Here is an 8,865-nt window from a genome sequence, read left to right as displayed (position 1 = left end):
TAAGTGTTGCTTAACTCTTGGGTTCTGTAGGGTTAATATGAAAAAAAAAATAGTTTCAATGTTTGAAAAAAAAGTTTTGATATGTAGTCACTCTTTTGATCCTTATTCGATTGTGTTATAATTTACCCCAGGGCATGTTACAACTGACCCATGCGGTTAGTTCTAACATGAAACATTGAAAGAGCTTCAAGTTAGAGCTAAAAATGCCCAAAATGTCCCTGGTCTCATTTCTACTCAAAACTATTTATATTTTTCAAACTGCTATTTTTTTTTTGTTTAGAATTTATCTTGTGTTTTGAATTTTACATTTTGAATCTGTATTTTCCCTGCACTAAAAGATATCTTAGCTTCTCTTTAAAGTAAAACTGCTCCTTTTATTTTTTATTTTTTAACTGTCCTATTTTTAGCAGCAAGTCTGCTTATGAGCCAACAGCATTTTTCACATGTAAATGAGTGATTATGAGAGCTTTTCCATCCCTTTTAGACGTAAAACTGTAACTGGAAGTTAGGTCTGCCCATGTGCATACAATCCCACAGTTATTAAGCTTTATCAAAGGGAACCATATGCATAAATCTGGTAAAAAAAAAAAGCATAGGCAGATTCCCCCCCCCCCCCCCCCCCCCCTTTAGTGTATACTCCCAGTTTTAGGCTCAAAACCACACAGTTTCAAGCATCTTTTCCCCGGAGTAGCAAAGCCTTCGTCAGAAATTCATATTGCACTGTCACATGATGTGCTGCAGTTAGTCACTCTGCCACAAACATCTGTTATAAAGCAGATATCATTCTCTTCAGTCTTTTGCTCTTAATCCATTCCTTCTGAGAAACGCAGACCCACATCAGATAAATGTTACTAATTTTGGTGGGAAAAAGGCTGCATAAATTAAGGCACAGAAAGGATCATTTTTGGTAAATATATGTATATATATATATATATATATATATATATATATATATATATATATATATATATATACATATATAGCATATATAAAATGTTATTACTGAAGCCTTCTTGTCTAGGGAAAAGTTGTTTTTTTATCTGCTGATGAGGCACATTTGTTGCCTCAAATGAAGTCCATAAGTTTGTGAGACATAAATAAATAAAACATATCGAATCATAAACTGAGATACAATTGTAAATAAAAATTTAGTTTAAATTAAAATGCTAAATTTGTAATATTGTTTAAAATTTGCACATCACATCAGAGACCACGCAACTTTCAGCAACATTTTCTTTCACAATCTTTCAAAGATCCACCTTTATTTAAACACTATTCTTTGTCACGGTGCCTGTCAGTTCACCTCCCCCTCTCACAGCTCTCCTACTCTACTGATTAGAACCAGCTGACCTTCATCTCCTCATCACCCTGCCGGCCTTCTTATGGGAGGTTTTCACCAGAATCCAGCGCCAGTTCGTTATACTCACTCCGGTGCTTATGTCTGGCCTTTTAGTCTTTGCTAAAGTTATCAAGTTCCTGTTACTTACCTCGTCTTGTACTCACCTTCAGATTTCATCCATTGGTCATGCTGGTTCCTCGCTCCACGCTGATTACGCCGTCCCCGGCGTCCACGCCTCGCCTCAAGCTGGTCCCGCCATTCTCGGCGTCCACGCCTCACCTCAAGCTGGTCCTGCCGTCCTCGGCGTCCACGCCTCGCCTGAAGCTGGTCCCGCCATCCTCGGCGTCCACGTATCACCTCAAGCTGGTCCCGCCGTCCTCGGCGTCCACGCCTCGCCTCAAGCTGGTCCCGCCATCTTTGGCGTCCACGCATCACCTCAAGCTGGTCCTGCCGTCCTCGGCGTCCACGCCTCGCCTCAAGCTAGTTACGCTGTCCTCGGCGTCCACGCATCACCTCAAGCTGGTCCTGCCGTCCTCGGCGTCCACGCTCGCCTCAAGCTGGTTACGCCGTCCTCGGCGTCCACGCCTCGCCTCAAGCTGGTCCCGCTGTCCTCAACGTCATCTGCTCCAAGGACTTCAGGATCATTCCACGAAGGAACTGATTATCACATTCTCCTAGAAACTTTATTCTACCCTGGTAAAATAAACCAATTTCAAGCACTTCCTTGTTGCGAGTTACTTCCGGGTTTCAGCATCTGGGTCTGCTACGTCTACGACATCCTCGGCGTCCACGCATAACCTCAAGCTGGTCCCGCCGTCCACGCCTCGCTTCAAGCTGGTCCCGCCGTCCTTGGCGTCCACGCCTTGCCTCAAGCTGGTCCCGCTGTCCGCAACGTCATCTGCTCCAAGGACTTCAGGATCATTCCACGAAGGAACTGATTATCACATTCTCCTAGAAACTTTATTCTACCCTGGTAAAATAAACCAATTTCAAGCACTTCCTTGTTGCGAGTTACTTCCGGGTTTCAGCATCTGGGTCTGCTACGTCTACGACGTCATGACAATTCTTTAAATTACTGATGGTAGATCAACATCAGTCTTTCTTAAAGCCCCTAAAGAGACATTGAAGGAAAAATAAAACAATGAAGTAAAAAAACAATAACTGGTGCTCATTATATTACAAGTGTTAACAAAAAAACAGGCTTGATACAAAGATATCTTAGAATTAGGTTAGGTGAAATTCCCTCTGTATTTTCAATTGTCCTTTTTAAAAAAACTAAATAGAAATTTCTGGTCAAGACAATATTTTAAAAACCCCGAAATGTCATTAAGAAACATTTGAAACCTGAACAAAAAAAAAAAAATACATCTCAGCTTGTTTAACTTACAGTAAGATCCAAACTGGTGCCAAACAAAAGTACTCTACTTACAGTAAGTTAGAGATATTGTTTTTTACAAAAGTGATTTTCCTACTTTGCCTGAATTTTAATGAAACACATAATGGTTCCCTTTGTTATTACTAATAATGAATGAGAAGAAACACCATTTTCATTAATTTGATATTTAATACCCCAAAAATCAAGATAATAAAGATAGTCCCAAATAACAAACATTGGCGATGCCAATAGCAGGTATTTCCACCATTTGCTGTGCAGTGCATTTCTCTCTTCCACAAGTGCTACATACCTTCTGCCAGGTCAGTTGGGGGTGGGGTACAATCACCCAGTATCGGCATCGACCCCAGTACCCCTTACATATTGTAAATGGGCCTGCAGCTGTATGGTATTTGCTAAACCATGTCTGAGGTCAGAGAGCCTTGGGCTTTTTATACCCACAGAAGGTCGGTATTGATGCATCATTGAAAAGGTTTTTCTTTTAGTATGTTTTGGTTTTTGCCCCAAGAAGTAAGACACATTGAACACAGTGAGACCATTATGCGAAAAACACTAAATGAGGTGTGTCTTGAACCACGGCATAGTGACTTTCCTATCCTGAAAGTATGTGAACTGCAACAAACACTTTGTATCCAATGAGTTTTTCACCATATCCCTAACTTTTTGCGGAGTGTATATACATTGGTAAATGAAAGGTATAAATGAAAAATGAATAATTATTTAAAACTTTATAGTAGACTGATACAGCAAGATTTAATTGACTTCCCCCAAATATATCTTAAAAGTAACATAACATTTTGCCTAATTTCACAAAAACATTTTTTGGCTAATCTTCCTGATATACCATATTTGACAAAATAAACTTACATATATTACCAAAGGGAATCTAAAAGAAGAATATCTGTCGTTGCTTTTTCCTTTTGACTAAATTATGATTTGTTCCATATTGTTGCTGTCATTTCCAGTCTTGTGGGAACCCGTGCATGAGTTTTCTCCTGTGTCCTCCCACAGTCCCAAACCATGCATGGTAAGTTATTGAAAGTATTTCTAAACTGCGCATACCAGTATATTATGATGGTTTCTTGTAACCGAGTGTTGGACTGACAGCATGTCACCTCTAGCAGGAGAAAACTAGGACAAAACCTACCATGAAGGATTGCTTTTGTAATCCCCCAAAGAATGTAAGCATTGAAAAACAAATGGTTAAGGTAGTTGTGAAATGATTAGGAATTATCTTCATCAGTTGACTTTAAATCAACTTGATCTCATGCAGGAATGTGTTAAAGCTATGTTAGCTTGGATGGGTAAACATATGTGTTATAGAGGTTTATGTGTACGTCTGCCTTCTTTAATGTCTTTTTTCCTTTAAAATCCCCTCCAGGTCATTAGTAATCAAATATTTATTGCTATAAAAACACTTAACTTGATAGGAATGGTGTTTTCCTAACACATGTCAGTGATAACTTTATTGTCTTCCATAATTTATATGTTGTTATTGAAAATAACTGTTTTTCAACTAATATTATCTGCAGGCTTTAAATTAAGTGTGGTGCTGATTGTAATATTCCCAAAGTGAGGGTCAAAAGAGACGACTGTCATTAAAAACGATGTCATCATTTAAGTGAATTGTCAAAAAAATAGTTTGTCATGGCTGCCATGGCCCTGAATTCAGCCTTTTCCTTAATGCCCCCCCCCCCATGTGATTAATTTTCTTTTTTGTTGTCAAGGCAACACGTTGCCTAAAACAAAAAATAGCCTAAAAACTTTCCTTTTTGCTTTTTAGTACTTTTATTGTTGTTGTTTTTTTGTCTTACTTTGTTCTTATCTTAAACCATTGTAATTCCTGCCTTCATTGTAGCGCTTTGAGATTTTACCTAAAATATAAACCGCATTCTAAATAAAATTTATTATTATAATTATTATTGTTGTGACAACAGCTCACAAACTTGAAGTAAGGTCTAATTTTATGCCAGGTCAAAAAAAATTGCAGGATTTGAGTTTAAGATTCTGAACGTGCTTACCCGAGAGTGTGTGTGTGTGTCTGTGTGTTTATGCGTGAATGTGCGGAGGATGCTTCTAAATGTGGGCAGTCCAAATTTTCCTCCTGGCACTGCGTGCAGTTATCCTTACTAAAATAAGTTAACAGTTAATAAATAACTGTTGACAGACACTGTAACTTGTTACTTCTCACCCGGCTTCAAATTAATAAGATAAAATTAAGACTATATTTGTCATATTTTTTAAAAGTCTAAGCTTTAAGTATAGGATGATATTCAGCCAAGATGGCGATGGCCACAGAAATGGAGCCAGTGTGTCACATGACCACAATGTTTTTTTTTTCCATTCTAATGATCGTGGTTAGCACTCTTTGTGGAGAAGGCCCTGGTCCGAATTCCAGCGGGGTCTTTTCTGTGTTGAGTCTCCATGTTTTTTACATGCTTCTGGTATGTGTGTCCAGCAGCAGTCCTGGACAGCAGGAACTATATTCTGTTTGCAGTTGTTCTGACTATGTAATTTGTCGTGTGGTGTGGATGTGTAGCTCTGTGTATGTTTATGTGACCCAAACTGGCGACCTGTTCAGGGTGATTCCTGCCTTCACTAAAAAGTAGCTGGGATAGGTTCCAGCAACGGCATAGCCCCACAATGGTCCTAAAAATGAGCGGATAGATGGATGATCTTTTAAGAAAACTAACAGTAAAATTACAGAATGACTACATTTGTTCCTGACAGGCAAGGCATCCTTGTCTCTTGGGTATCAAAAGAGCAAAGTTGGATCCGTGCTCCAGTAGTAGCCCCTTCCTATTCGTCAGATAACCTGCTTCTGATGTCTTTATATAACAGTCTTCAAATATTTTTTAATCTATTTGTTACTTCTGTTCCTTTTAGCAATGTAAGACTTTTTTTTTCAGACCAGTGAAGTGTTCTGGGTGTTTTGCAGGTAAATAGACTTGTAACCCTTGAGCTATCCTAGGCACTTTAACATTGGGAGTTGGGTCATCTAGACCCACTAAACAGTGATCTGACCCTTTTTTCTTCAATGATTTGTGATCTTCACTGCATGGTGTCCATGGATTACATGAAATCTTTCCACCTTTATCCACCTTTGTCATGGTAGGGAGAACACGTCAATGTAAGGGTGGGGTCATCTAAGATAGCACAAGGGTTAAAAAAAGTATGCATGTTATATGGATGTTGCAAGGGTAGGACATGAAAAACAGCAGAATCTTCTCAGTAGTCATTTGATTTAACACCAGATTTAATAAATCAGTGACAAACAGAAGCGCTCCACTAAAACAACTGTCAGAAGAAATGTAAAGACTGACTGGATATTGCTGCTGGGTGTTTGAGCAAGCTGCCGGTTTGAGTGCACTGTTCTTTATTGTTTTTGATTTCAGATCGACATTGCTAAAAAAATGACAGCCAACTTTGCAAAGACTTCTAAATTGCTCTCTGTACATCAATGAACTGTATGAAAACAAAGTACTCATTTATTTAAATTAGATGTGCTTTGATCTTTGCTTTTTGTAGACTTTAAGTAAAAAGTGGTTCCTCGTACACTGCTGAATTCTGACAGTGCTTCTTCAACATCAAATGGGCTTCATGAGAACATTAAGCTATGGAGCTCTTTTGAAAGTTTTTTCTAATATGACAAGCAAACAGCGGTAGCCAAAAGAACTATTGATGTAATATGGATCTCGTAATTTTTCATGCATTAAAACTAGTCACAAGAGCTCACATCAAGCATTTCTAGCATTTTACTTAGTGTCCCAAGTGAACTTGCACACAGCGGTCATTAAAAGCTGCCAGGGCTTTGCACAAGCTCTTTCCTTACCTGCTCTCGCGGTTCTTTTATCACACACTTTGCCTTGGGGAAGTTCATGGATCATGAATGTGGAACATCTTAATGCATCCCTTTGCTGTCTGTGTTCACGCTCTGAGGAGCTACCTCCAAGACGTAAAAAGGTTGGTTGAAACAGGTCTTCAGAATGGAAGCATAACTTCAAAACAGATTCCTCGTCACACACACTTTGGTTAAACTGAAGATGCAACAGCCAGGAGCTGATGGAAGATATCTTTACGCTAGAAGTAGAGTGGGATTGAATTATTAAAAGGGAAGGAGTCATTTTGTGAATAAAGAGGGTTATAAAAACACACCTTTGCCTACCTTACACAACAAAGCAATGTGTTTTGATGTCTGAGTGTGTGCAGTCAGTAGCCAGAATTCTCAGAGGGCTTTAAAAGCCAATATCCTGCAGGAATGGAGAGGTTGAGTGAAATAAAGGGGCCTCAAAACCAGTCTGGAAACTCTTGCCAACTGGACAAAAAAACTGTTACATCCACCTGAAAAGTCACAGCTGTCTGCTCACGTAAGATGAGGGGAAAAAAGGCATAGCAAGCATTTAATACCCCCAGTTGATTTAGAACATATACATTTGCAATTTGTTTTTCTTTCCTGTTCATATAGATCATATCAATGTTTTCACAGGGACTGTAAGAATGTTTGAAGTATGTTCTTTGTCTGATATAAGTGTGAGATGATAATAAAAATTAAATGTCAAGGGATTCTCGTGTTGCTGTAACTTTTCTTTCTTTGCTGACCGATAATGTTTCACTTTGTCTTGTCAGTTTTATGTCAGCTGTTGACATCCATTGTCACATTTCTAGTCTGCATTAAATAAAGTTGGTGGCAGATTTTTTATCTTCAGCCGTCCATTCATTTTTTTTTTTTTTAAGGGCCATCGGTCTAAGCAAAGATGCACAGACTTTTCTCTTCTGCCATTTACTCCAGCTCATCTGGGAAATCCTGAGGTGTTCCCAGGCCAGCCTAAATATGTATTCCTACATGTCCTGGGTCTTCCCCGGTGTCTCTGACAGGTGGGATAATTCCTCAGGAAGGCGTCCAGGCGGCATCTGAAGAAGATGCCCAAGCCACCTCAACTTGCTCCTCTCGATGTGGAAGAGCAGTGGCCATACTCTGTGCTTCATCCAGGTGACTGGGCTCCTAACCCCATGTGGCATTATGGTTTCTAAAAACCATAATAAGCACAGGAGTCTGACACAGGAAGCTGAGATTGTCAGGCTCGACGCGTGGATGCAAAAGCAGGAACACAGAGGTACGTTGAATCAAGGTTTCTCTATCTTTCCTTTAATCTCGAAGTACAAAGAATGCAAAACGATCCCGTGACAGACACTGGGTGGAGGAACTTAAATACACAGCAATGATGAACAACAGGTGTGCGAACAGGTGCAATTCATAAACAGAAGTAAAGGTGGAGGCAACACAAACGGGAGAAACCGGAAGTAACCAAAATAAAGGCCCAAAGAACCCGGAAACCCCACAACCAATCTAGAAAGCGAAACAAACTAACCCACCCTGGCCCCTGAACCTCACAGTACCCTCCCCTCAAGGGGCGCCTCTGGGCGCACCGCCGGGCAGGTGAGGGTGCCGCCGATGGTACTCCCTGATCATGTCCTTATCCAGGATCCGGGAAGAAGGTTCCCAGGACCGCTCCTCAGGGCCATGACCCCGCCAATCAACCAGATACTGAAAACCTCGTCCCCGCCGTCTGCTGTCCATGATGCGCCGCACGGTCCACGCAGGTTTTCCGTCAATGATGCGAGGCGGCGGAGGTGGTGAGGGAGATGGGTGAAGGGGACTCGTGACATGAGGCTTCAGTTGGGAAACGTGGAAGACCGGGTGGACACGCATCGTCCGAGGTAGGCGTAGCCTGACAGCAACGGGGTTGATCACCCTCTCCACCACGAAGGGGCCAATGAACCTGGGGGAGAGCTTCCTAGACTCTGTCCGCAGCTTGATGTTGGTTGAAGAGAGCAGAACCGACTGACCTGGCGCATAGGTGGGAGCCGGACGGCGATGCCGGTCAGCCAGTCTCTTGTTGCAGCGGACGAGCGTTGAAGCGCGGCCCGTGCCTCCCTCCAGATACGTCTACAGCGGCGGAACAGGTGCTGGACGGACGGAACCGCTGCCTCTCTCTCCTGCTCGGGAAACAATGGAGGTTGGTAGCCCAGAGAACACTCGAATGGGGACATACCCGAAGCAGAGGAGGTCATGGTGTTGTGGGCGTACTCAACCCAGGGTAGCATGGAGCTCCAAGTGTTCTGATTACGGGAG

At 41.4% G+C, this 8,865-nt stretch overlaps 1 long non-coding RNA gene across 1 annotated transcript; it reads right to left on the bottom strand.

The window, feature by feature from the left end:
- Positions 1 to 7,856: 7,856 nt before the first annotated feature.
- LOC111948232 (uncharacterized) lies at positions 7,857 to 8,632 on the bottom strand. Its single transcript, XR_013659153.1, has 2 exons — positions 8,580 to 8,632; positions 7,857 to 8,512 (listed from the first exon to the last, which is right to left on the bottom strand). It is a non-coding gene; the product is annotated as an uncharacterized LOC111948232 (long non-coding RNA).
- Positions 8,633 to 8,865: the final 233 nt, after the last annotated feature.

This window comes from Oryzias latipes, chromosome 11 (assembly GCF_053564925.1).
Source record: "Oryzias latipes strain Hd-rR chromosome 11, Olatipes_Hd-rR_3.1".
NCBI lineage: Eukaryota > Metazoa > Chordata > Actinopteri > Beloniformes > Adrianichthyidae > Oryzias > Oryzias latipes.
Note: the sequence above shows the minus strand (reverse complement) of the source record. Positions and strands in the feature narration are given on the sequence as shown.